At 38.7% G+C, this 12,402-nt stretch overlaps 1 long non-coding RNA gene across 1 annotated transcript in view; it reads left to right on the top strand.

Annotated features, from left to right (window-relative positions):
• LOC111542248 overlaps positions 1-12,402 on the top strand; it is a 77,461-nt gene that overhangs the window by 60,994 nt on the left and 4,065 nt on the right. Inside the window, exons 2-3 of the long non-coding RNA XR_002731493.1 lie at positions 9,885-10,320; positions 11,244-11,418. This is a non-coding gene — a long non-coding RNA (uncharacterized LOC111542248). The remainder of the gene's footprint in view (positions 1-9,884; positions 10,321-11,243; positions 11,419-12,402) is intronic.

Raw genomic sequence — 12,402 nt, 5'->3', positions numbered from 1 at the left:
AATATATTATGAGCTTATTCCTAATAGACGAAAATAAGACTAAAATAACTGTTTTCACTATTGTTAATAGCACTATTTGAATATTTGGGGACACACAATCAGGACATTTGAGGTAGCATTCTTTTGAAAGTGACATAACAGGATCTGTTTCAAGACTTATGAAACATACTGACAAAATTATCTTACAAAACATTTTTCACTTTGTATTTCTACATTTCAACTTCCAATTCTCCCATTTCAAAATATCTTAAGATGAGAGTAAATCTTGAGATCAACAAAACGAAAATACAAGCAAAAGGCAAACTAAAACCCTGAGGAGTTAGCACTGTTGAAAATCAATAATGCTCTGTCCCGTTCCTGCCTATAGTTGCAGAAATACAACAATGCTGGAATAGTACTTAACAGCAATAAATCTGTTTTCACATGAAGGGGAAAAAATTGTTTCATAATTAATTAAGATGTGAAATTTCTCCACTTTTCAAATTAAGAACGTAGTGCGGCTTTTTCCAATAGAACTTTGTGTAATGATGGAATGGTTTTACATCTATGCTGTCTAGCATGGTAACCACATGTAGCTAGTGAGCAGTTAAGACATGGTCAATGCTATTAAATTGTTTATTGTATTTAAGTTTAAAGAATTAAAATGTAATCAGCCACATGTGTCTAATGCCTACCATCACGAACAGCTCAGCAGACTCAGAGTGTTAATGAAACATGCAAGAGATTAACATCAACAACAGGTAGAAGTCATTTTTGATAAGATAATAGATCTTTTAACATATCTTAATAAATCAAGTAAATAATCAAGTGATTTATGATATAAAACAATTCTTAATCATTCTTCAATGTACCATGTCTCCTCAAAAAATACTTTCTCCCCCTAAAATACTACATAGCATTTATACTGCAGCTCTTTCTGACTTATATTTTTAGGAACAAGAAGAAAGTAATGAAAAAGCAAAATGATAAAGTGGATTTATTAAGAGATTACACATTTCATCCCATAGGTCATATAATAATATGACTCCCAGGTCAGGATAAAACTCACTTCTAGTATAGTTGATTTATTATGGTAAATATGTATATAAAATAGACTCACAGTTTACTTAGAGGTTAGGATTTTAGCTCAAGTGAAAACCAAGATAATCTAAAGAACATTGAAAAAATGTTCTTGACATCCACTATAAAATAATGTATGGTACTAACTCTCAATACATTTTCTACATTGACTAGAACTGGTTGGTTGTATATTATTTGATGAGAAGACTTGTGTTTTTATTTGAGGATGAGATAGTTTTTTTATTTTGAATTATTATTTGATTTTCTTCCCATATAATTCCATTTTAAACCAACAAATAAGTAAATTGCCTTGTTTATTAATATTACCTAAAGACCTGGGTCCACTGCTTGTGTGTTCCTCCATTCCATCCACACTGTTGACTTATCCCTTGTAAAACAATTTCATAATTCTCAACTGTTCTTTGTTTCTTCCGATTACTGTTTGTGCTTTCCCATTTCTCTAGTGTGAGATTGCCATTGTACCACATTTGACACATGTTGCTTTCATTTCTCCTGTCATCATCCATAGTCTGAGAACTGATATATTCGAGAATTGCTTTTTTACTGTTTGCCTGCCTTCTTCCCACAAGTCTTCTGCAATATGACTTTCTCTCCCCTGCAGTCAGAATACAGTGAGTAATTGCAAAAGACCCTTCTAGAATCAGAACTGTTCCTCTCACCAATCCTCTGGAGAGTTTCTGGCTCTGAAGGAAACGCCTGATTGCAATCCCAGTTTGTTCCGACCATCATATGGTCCACGCTTTTGTACACAGACTGAGGCTGCAGATGGGAGGACAAAGCTTCATATTAATGTGGGCCTTGTAGTGGTTTTTGAATCATGTTGGACATGTTTGCAAAGTCAAGTATACCTTTATTTCTAAGTCCTTTTTCCTAAGCACCCAAAAAGTGTTTTGATGTATTACCATCTTTGTATCCTACTTTCCTAACATTTCTCTTTGAAGGGAGAGTGAGGGGTAATATGTATTTATGAATAACACATACATATTTGTGTATCCCACCTCAACTGAAAAACTTGCGATCATTTCTTTTCCACATCCCTTTTCTGTTGAAGTCATCTAGTAAAACGATTTTGCCACAGGAGGCCCCCAAAATTTGTCAGTTGATCCAATGGATACACTTTTGAATTCTCACTACAAAGCAGGTCATGGAGATAAAACAGCACATGGTTACTACATGAAGTCATTCACAGACATCTCGCAGGCTGGGAACGACACAAGGAATGCTGGAGTCAAAAACCACCATCAATGTTTTGCAGTAAGTATTAAAGGATCAAGAGTCAAGCCCACAGACATAACTTAGAGGGCATCTACTACCCAATCCTCTCTCTCCCATACCTCTAAGCACTCAAGTTGATAAGGGTTCTAGGATCGTCAGAAGAAAATCAGTTAGAAAAGAATCCAAGTCCACAAATAGCATGGCTAGCTAAGCAAGCCCATCTTCCAAGTCCACAAATAGCATGGCTGGCTAGCTAAGTGTCCTTAGACCTTAGTATCTGTACCAAAAAAAAAAAAAAAATGCAACCAAACCTTATATTTACATTATCACTGTTGCTCTTTCTGGGAATTACAGCTCAACCAAACAACTTCCTATCTCTGTAACCTCTGGTAATTTACTTTATCTCTCAGAATTGGTTTTCTCGTAGACTTGCTATAAGGATTAAATGAGATAGTCCTTATGATATGCCCAGAGTAAAAGCTTGATAAATGAGTATTGTTCTTGCTGATGCTGCTGATAATAGTGATGGTGGTTTGACATCTTCTACATGAGCAAAGGAACCCTGTGGGTTTCAACAGAAGTTGAAAAGTAGACACTGACAATGGGCTTTTTGTGCCTTATCACCAATAACACAGAAGAACTTGATGCTTTGCCTGGCAGCACAGAGGGTCAAATGTGAAACTGCGCCAGGAGCTGGAAGGCTCAGGTGGAGGCAGAAGAGGACCAGAAGGCAGATTTGGGCAAGGGAGTATGATTTAAAGCCAGGTGAGGACAGCAGGCTTCCCTAGAGATGAGAGAGTCTTGGCTGGCTGATGGTATCTCCGCTTATACCCTGGTCCCCTAGAGCTCCTCACCAAAGCCTAGATCCCAGGCCCAAACTCAACCTGGGTGGTCAGAAGAGTGCAGGGCCTCTCCCTTCACTCCTTGGGCCCAAGAAGAGGGGAGGAGCCTTTACTGAGGCTGAGACGACTGGTGATATCTTCTACCCAGATGTGAACTTTATAACAAATATGTTGTTTAGATTAGGTGACTGAATGATTCTTGGTTTCCCTAGCTCCATGTTGAGAATGTGTCAGATCACTCATAACTGGCAGGTATCTGTGTAACAGTCCTCAAGAAGGAGCAGGTATTATTGTGTACATTGAGGAAAAGGGCTGTGAAGGGCAGCTGTGTTAAACCGAAATTCACCTCTGGTCCTGCAATTAGTCCTCCACAGAGCTGGGTCTGGAACGAGGTCATCGTAAGTCCTTCTTCTGATCTTTCCTGTGGCGACTACTGTCACTTCTTCAATTAAAGCTTGCAATAATTTTTCCTAGCCTAACGATAAGAAAAACAATCATTCAGGAGCCAATAAAATAGGGAAAGGCAAGTCAAGAGGATGGTAACCATTTAAATATAAGCCATATTTAGATATTTTAAACCAAGTAATGTGCTAGCAAAACATTTCCTATGCATGCCTTAATTAAGCAAAGATGCAGGGAGGCTCTAAAATCCTCTATCTCGCAGTCCACTTTTACTTGAATAAACAAAAAGCTCTTATTAGCCAAATTGCCTTAGTCAAGAAGCAGAAGCGTCATGTCAATGAAGTTAACTGTTAAGAACAAAGTATTTTAACCTCACATTGTCATTCAGGAAAGAATTTTGAGTACTCTTTTTAAAAAAAATTGGCAGTTGTCATTTAATATATGATGTGATCTAAAAGCATATTATTTTTTAATGTTACCTAGGAGATTTCATCAGCTTCATGACACTCTTAATCTTTGGTATAATTGTCTAAATTGATAGAACATCTTTTATTTAACTGATGGAGGCACTGCCTGCCCTTTTATAAGTCAAGTAAACAGGTCTCTGAGTTCTCACTTCCTTTGTCTCGCTTTAAAAAAAAAAAAAAAAAAAAAAAAAAAAAAAAAAAAAAAAAAAAAAAACCTTCCTAAAACTCTCTGATAATGATAAAAAGTGGCATTGTTTTAAAAGATAAGAAGCAACCAAATTACTTTCTCTCTGACCTTTGTAGGTTCCAGGACAAGCAGCTTCTGTGAGTAAAATAGTTAAAGCTTTTTCTCACAATGGATATCTGACATTGTTCCCTAAGAAAAGAATATATTGTTCCTGATAAAGAAAGTTATTAAGCCCTCATCTTTGCTCAAAAAACAACTTAACAAAAATAAAGTTGGGGAGTATTTTAAGATTTCTGAGGAAAAATTTGAAAGAAAGGAAGGAAAAATACCGTAGATTATATTATCTGTAGGTGCTCATGGAGTTTTATATACTGTGCCTTATTGAAGCAATTTAAGATAGGTTTCAAGGATAATTCTTGGCAGCCTTTTGACACAAGCAGAACATTTACATAGCTAAAGTTTAATGCGTTAAAAGTTTTGTGAAAAGAATTATTAGGAGAGTGAAACAGAAAAATCACAGTTTAAATTTTGTATACAATGTGTTAATCATGCTTAAACCTCTGAAACTGGCTATTTCTTAAATTGAGGAGCTCAGTTTCAGATGCCATCTCAGTCTGAACTTAAATTTACATGTTTTTGGTTTAAAAAAAAAAAAAGTTGCCAGCAGTTGTTCAGAGAGGCAGCACGCATTCAAAGGCTAATTCACTGGCCATGAGCTCCCATTATCATTTTTTTCTGGGGTTTCAAAACAAGCAGGCATGATCTATGTATTCTTGCAGGTTGCAAAGTGTGTAACAACAACATGACACTGTTGTCATCAATTCTTAAGGAACTATGAACTAAATAGCTGTGAAGGCAAAGCAATGATAATAAAACCTCTTCCCTTTACCAAAAAAGTTGGTATTGCTTTTGCAGTGGTTTTTGCCCCAGCTGGAGGTACAGTCTATAGTCAGGGAAAAGGCACGAAGTATATTAGAGGCACATAAAAGGAAGCACACATTTACAAATAATAAGATTCATTAAGGAAAATAATAGAAGAGGCAGTAATAGTCATTAGCTCTAGAATTCATAACTCTTCTGATTTCTCATTCACAACAAGCTTTGTGGTATGCCACAGTTTTTAATAGTCTAGCAGCTTTTTTTATTCTTCTTTTAAAAGATGATTGGCTTTGAATGCTAGAATATGCAAATATACATAAAAGACTGACTTTACTGACCATTTCTTTGTGTTTGGGTATATATTTCTGTATGGCATAATATTTCCACTTGCACTGGTTTCCTGGCATGAAAATGTTTATTGCGCTCATTAGCTAAGAGGGTATCGGCACCGGTCCAATGAACACAGATCTGCCTTCTGATTTCAGCCATTAAATTGCAATGGGATTCACAGGCTTAACATTGTGGGTGTGAGAATAATAAAATGGAACTCCATCTTTAGCCCAGTTACCATGGATGCAGTTAAAGGTCATAGTGGCAGCTGCTAACTAGTTGCCTTTTGAGCTGTGTTTCCCCTCCTGCTCTGTGTTTTCGAGCACTTTCCTTTCTATGGGTCTGCCGTGGAATACCTTCACCTACTTTGGTGACACACTAACCTCTTCTTTAAGACAACGGGCTCCTTCTTTTCAAGACAATGGTTGCCATGGACCTTCTCTTGTATTTATGTGTCATGGATATGATATAGAATCAGAAGGCAAAAGCTTTAACAAAAATACAAATTGTAGTTCCTTCTGCATCCTGAATTACTTTCTCATTTTCTGCACACCGGTCTACATTCCCAACCGAAAAAAAAAAAAAAGTGTAGAGTAAATTCCCATCTCCGTTTAAACTGGTAATGGGTTCAGGCACTGATGCATTCACAACGTGAAACATCAAGTTCTTCTTCATTCGGCCCAAAGTCCTAGGAGTTAATTCCCTGTACTGCATGAGGTGTCAGGGTAATTACCGCTGATCAGCCCTATTTCTCGCGCGCTGCCCGCTCCTCGGGCCCCCTGTTTACTGATGCACCACCACAGCAGCACGGAGCTTTCATTCAGGCAAGCTTCTTAATCGAAAGGGTTTGGACAATGTCGGATTTTCAAAGAGAAGTGGGGGAAAAAAAATTAAAAGTGGCCAAGCAAAATAAAGTGCATGGTAAGAAACCTGAAAGCAGTACAAAATATTTCCCGATGTCAACACTTCATTTCAATAGATCTTAAAACTTTTATTCATTTCCAGTGAAGGTACTGTGAGCCTTGCCATGAGCAACCTGACTGCGTGATCATATTTTGAAATATCTGGGGAACATATACCTTTAAAACGCCATTTTGGAAGAAACATATTCTTTTTTGTTCTGTTTAGAAATAAGTCCCAACCATGTAGCTATATACGCCAGAATACAAAAAAAAAAAAAAAAAAAAACTTACCAAAAAAATGTTGTGCCCCTCTGTTTTAAACATACATTTATATAACTTGTCATTTCATAAAAATAAATTAAGTATTATATGAGCCAAATGTTTCAATTCCACACAAGAGTGGTTTCTGGGACTCTTGGCAGGATGCCACTATATTCATTTTTATTTCAGACACAATGTGAAGTCTTTAATTTTAATATACTTTGTAACTATAATGGTTATAAGGCATATACGGTACTAATTCATCCTCATCCTTTCCTAGTCCTGGGGAGATTTCACTGAGGAACAGGAAGAGTTGTTGATTTCATGTCTCTTTCAGACTTTAAAATGTTGTAGAAGAGCGGCCTGGGGTGCAGGGAAAGCAGAAAGAGAGAGAACTGGTCATTGGGCACTCTGGGCTCGGTGCCCTAAATGTTGGCTGTCATCCTTCCTCGTCCCTGGTCTCCGAGTTCAAGTGATGGCCAAGTAGAAAGGCGAAGAGTGGAAGACTTAGCTGCCGCCTGGGGCTCTTCCCCAGCTCCTAAGTTCCTGCTCTGGCAACGGTTCAGCTGAAACAAGAAGAGTATTGGCGAGTCAGCTGATGGGAGCCTCTCTGACACTGCCCCATGTGATAGCAGCATGGGCACGGGCCAAATTCTTCTCCACAGCTCCTTTATTCTCTGAAACCCCACTGGCCAGGAGTCAGAGAACCAAGCAGGGACAAGAACACTGTAGGAGAATCTGGCCCCATTTAATCTGCAATACCCTGCCGGAAAAAAAGGGGAGGCTGATCCCCAGTAAGAGGGAACAGAGTAAAACTGACACATACGTACATCAATTACTCCCCAGAGATCGTCCTGAGGTTTCCTGGTGACCTCGGAAGCAGAGTGGTATTTCTTCATTAAAGGGGCTGGGTGGAGGTGGCGAGAGAGAGAAGTAATTTTCATGATCTGTACCACTGTATTATTGGGAACACCAGAATAACATGTTTCAAGCGATCCCGGAGACTTCAGCTCTACTCTTCCTCTGCCACACTCCTAATCAGAGAATTTCTTCCTGTGCCTTGTTTACTGTTGATATTTTCTGGTTGATTGGAGAGGAATGACATTTTGACAATTTACTGTAGCAGTAAGCACTGTACAAACAAAAGGTGCTGATGAAAACTGGAACCCATTATTATGTAAATGATGGCTGAGTAACACAGAATCCATCTCCCAGTCACCATCATTGAGACCAGTTTTACTCAATGATAATAATTTTCATGATTGCAGACTTCAGAGTGATCAGAAATATGCTTTAGCTGTTGCATTTATCTACTGCTGGTACTTGACCCTTAATTAAATTCTGAAACTTTTTTATATAATAAAGTAAAATACAGCTGACACTTCTGTTCAAACAAAGAGGCTCAAACGCAGATCTACCAAATAAGATAAAGGTATTTCAGACTTACCTCGCTGTATTTATAGTAAACATGGATTGTACAGAGTATTTTGAAAGGGAGTTTAAAGTTTAAAATGCAGATGTGTGTTTTCAAGTAATTTCAATTCTGTACTTCGGCTCTGCTCTCTTCAAATGATGCTGAATCTCTGCAAGCTCATCTTGGACACGTCATGATAAAAAAAAAATCTGCTTAAAAGACATTTAAATGTGCTCTGAAAATAAGTTCTGTGGGTTCTTTAAAACTTCCATCTTAATATCTAGACTATTCAAAGTGAGTCTTCAAAACTATGGCACTTATGAAGACCCACACAGCTTAGTAAGCTATTGCACCGAGTTTTGTAAAGGAATATTTTCGTCATAAATTTGTTCTTGTCTTAAAAAGAGAAAGCCAAGGCAAATTTTAAAGCAGCATTTTGACTTTAATGAAAAATTGATTGGCTAAAACAGATGTCAGACTGAAACTACAAAGAGCGCAGGCATTATGCAGGTATCAGCTGCTTTGTTAAGAATGGCTGACAGTGAGAAGACTTTGGCTAATGTGTTCTTATTCCCTTTAAACCCTGCCAGTGCTCCAGAGCATTTATTTACCTTGGAGTTTCCTCCCTCTTTCAGGGCAGGAAGAAAGATCTTCATTTAGAATATATTAATAAACACAAGTCAGCTTAAAGGGGCAACAGTGTGAGCCCGGTTTTTAATATTTCCTTAGATATAACCCTTTCTAACCAGGCAGCTCACAGAGCCAATGAGCTAAGAAGGTAATTACTTAAGTGGATTTCATGAAGAGTAGAAAGATGATTGTGCCACATTAAATAACAATTGTGTCCTTAATGATGTGTTGGGCTATAAGGCAAACATCCTTCCGCCATCACAGGCAGGCGCTCCAGAGTACCTTTCTAATGACTCCGGTGGCTCCCGTCCCCCTGCCAGGATGTGGGGCTTTCAGAGCCTATGTAAACACTAAGTGAGCTGGTATATTTTTTTTAAACTGCAGTGCCTGCAGCTGCGTGGTCATTGATAAATTGGCTATGAATTGCTGAAATACTTCATATGAATATAAACATTGTTGTAGTTTTGTAGCTTTAAGAAAGACAGAAATGTACTTGACTTGAGAGAGAAGACGGCAGTTCCAGAGCACAGCCTTCCAGAAAGTTCCTTCTCTGTTGTGTGTGAAGGATCTGTTTTCACAAAATCCAGCGAGGTGGACTCAAAAAGTGGGAGGGGGTTGAGAATGTGGTAGAGAAAATTCATTATTTTAAAAAATTAAAGATTGAATAAAACGTAACTTAGCATTTAAGTATCTATCTTAAACAGAAGCAGGAAATAATATTACTGCATATCAGATTTTATTGCTTCAGAATGTGTAGTATTCTGGATGTCCATATCCACTCGACTTTGTGTAGAAACAGTAACGAAAGACCACCGTAATAAATATATCCAGCACCTGAGTTAGGATTCACGTTAGCTGCCACCTAACCTTAGAGGAAGAATTTTCACAGTGATGTAAACTTGAGACATGAAAAGGATAATTAATCCATGACCATAAATGTTCCTGTCTGCCCTTAGATGTTGTTATAATGACTATTTCCCCCAGAGCCCATCAGAGTATCTCTTTGTGGACATGCGTGCTGACTCTCTAGTCATTTACTCTCTGACGTTAACATTAACAAATGTGAATTTGAGAGACATGATTCAAATAAAATGCACAGTCCAAATGTTGAGAAAGTACTTTCCACTAAATCCTAGCAAGTTCTTTAGTATCGTACCCATTTCAGAGAACAGAGAAATAACATACCTAAACTTGGAAAACTCTTCCGATCCTTGACTGTAAGCTGTATTGTGGGAATTGAAATGAACAAATCTCTTACCTCTTTGTTTTATTTAGGGAATGCAGACATTTGGAGAAGAAGCGATTACTGAAAGGAGACTCCTGGGCTGGAGGAAAACCATGATCTACAGTTCATATCGACAGATACCGTGTTTTTGGTCCTAGATCTGACTTTTGAAATGACTTCTCACAAGTTCAAGTTTAGCAATCATGAGTAAAGCACCCAGTATGTGCTAAGCATCTAGCTTTGCAGATAGAACAAGACTTACTGCTTCTGAGCATGGGAGGGAACAGAAGTTCCTGGGTCCTGGCCTCACCTCATCAGGCACTGCCAAATTTGATGCCTCCTTCCTGTTCACAGCAGACCTTCAGGATAGGGTATTAGATGCCACTGAATAGCTGCATAACTCACCCACTTTGTCAGAGCCTGGGTCTAAGCCGGGTCTGAGAGACCAAAGCAAGCCCCGTTTACAGCATGACTGGGATCCAGTGGGTAAGACCAACCTGTCAATGCCCAAGTACAGATGCAATAATAGCGCTTCAACAGATTGTTGCAAGCCCCTTGTGAAGTATGCCAAACTCCAGCACAGATGGTAACAAAGGTTACTTTTCACCTCCAACCTCCAATATCCTTTCTTTTTTTCTTTTTCTTTTCTTTTTTTTTTTTTTGAGATAGAGTCTCCTCTGTCGCCCAGGCTGGAGTGCGACGGTGTGATCTCAGCTCACTGCAACCTCCACCTCCTGGGTTTGAGTGATTCTCCCACCTCAGCCTCCCGAGTAGCTGGGATTACAGGCACCCGTCATCATGCCCAGCTAATTTTTGTATTTTTGTGGAGACGGGGTTTCACCATGTTGGCCAGGCTGGTCTTGAACTCCTGATCTCAGGTGATCTGCCCGCCTCGGCCTCCCAAACTGCTAGGATTACAAGTGTGAGGCACCATGACTGGCCGCAATATTCTTTCATACTAGACACTGTGTAAGCTAATTATTCAGCAAGTATTTTGCATGAACTCTAAATAGGTAAGTATTTTGTGTCCATTTTACAGACAAGATAAATAAAATAGGTAAAGTATTTCCCCAAAGCTGTGATAAATGAATCCCATAGCTAGAAATGGCAGAAAACCCATGGATACTTCCATGAGTAGTGGATGTCTGCCTTACCCTGGCACAATGCCTGGTCCTCAAATATCATTTCAGTGACATTGCCAAATGGGAGAAACCAGGTCTGGTACATGGGACACAGGCTGCCTCAAAATATCTTGAATGCATTTTTTTCAGGGGAGAAAATCCATTTGAATAAGAACAGCTAGTTACAGCTTATTATGTGCCAGACACTGTTCAAAGTGTTTGATGTATATTAACTTCTCAAAACCACTCTATAAATTAGGTACGATGCTTTCCATCTCCATTTTACAGATGAGGAAACTGAACCATCAAAACCAAGTGACTTGCTTGAGGCCATGCAGCTGCGGAGAAGAAGACCAGGATCTGAACCCAGCTGAACTTCCCAAGCCTGGGCCACTGAACCATTTTGCTTCTTGGAAAAACTTAAGGGTCAGCGTGGCCCACACAGTTCATGGACAGCATGGAGGTAATGAACTTTGATCCAAAAATTATTGTGCATTGACTGAGCATTTATTCTTTTAAGATAGTATATTTGGATGCCTTTGCATGTACAGAATTCAAATTAATAATAATGTCCACAAAAGTTGCCCTGTATTTTTATGCTGAAATACAATAAAATGTCAGCTTGGTTCCAGTGACCTTTATACCATACATATTATGTTTAATGTAGTTCTGTATTGTAGCTAAATTTATTATCTAACTCGTTGATGCCAATAAGCTGATGCATATGAAAGATACCTGGAAAAAAATTATCTTATCAAAACACTTCAAAAGAAGCCACAAAAGTATTATGATAAAATATCAGAGGAAGATATAAAATTGGGGGTAAGTGAAGTCATGCTTTGCAGCATTTGCTCACTATATTTGAGAACGTAAAGTTGTCTGTCTTTTAAATGATTTCTGAATTTCTGTAACAGTGCTGCTCTGTTTTCTCGGTCAACCTTGCTGGATAGCCCGGTTTTCCTTTGCAGTTTGCAGAGCATGTGGCAGGACTATAGGCCTGTTTTATCTCTTTCTCACATAGCCCTCTGACAGAGAATCTGCAGAGGTCGTCCCTCACTTCCAGAGCTGGTCTTGTCCCTAGCGCCCACGTGTGCTCTGTGGCTCAGAAAGGTCTACAGGGCCTTCCAAATCCAAGGACAGGGTAAAGGTTTGCAGTTTATGTTTTTAATTTTTAGTACATATTTACTGAGCTACCAAGGTATGCCCAGCACTGTGCACACACTGATCCCTCCATGGAGCAAGGTTGGAAATTTCCAGAGCAGCCCCTTTCTCTGAACACAGTGTGAGACAGCTCGCTGGCTGGTAGCCCCCTCAAGGCAAACGTGACGATGGCCCCTTCAAGATTCTAACAAGAGCCCTGGGCTCCTGCATACATGACATTAAAGGCATTTTCTTTTCTTTTTTTTTATTTTTCCTTTTTTTTTTTTTTTTTTTTTTTTTTTTTGTT

Source organism: Piliocolobus tephrosceles, chromosome 15 (genome assembly GCF_002776525.5).
Source record: "Piliocolobus tephrosceles isolate RC106 chromosome 15, ASM277652v3, whole genome shotgun sequence".
NCBI classification, from domain to species: domain Eukaryota; kingdom Metazoa; phylum Chordata; class Mammalia; order Primates; family Cercopithecidae; genus Piliocolobus; species Piliocolobus tephrosceles.
The sequence above is the reverse complement of the archived record's forward strand: the minus strand, read 5'-3'. Positions and strand labels throughout refer to the sequence as shown.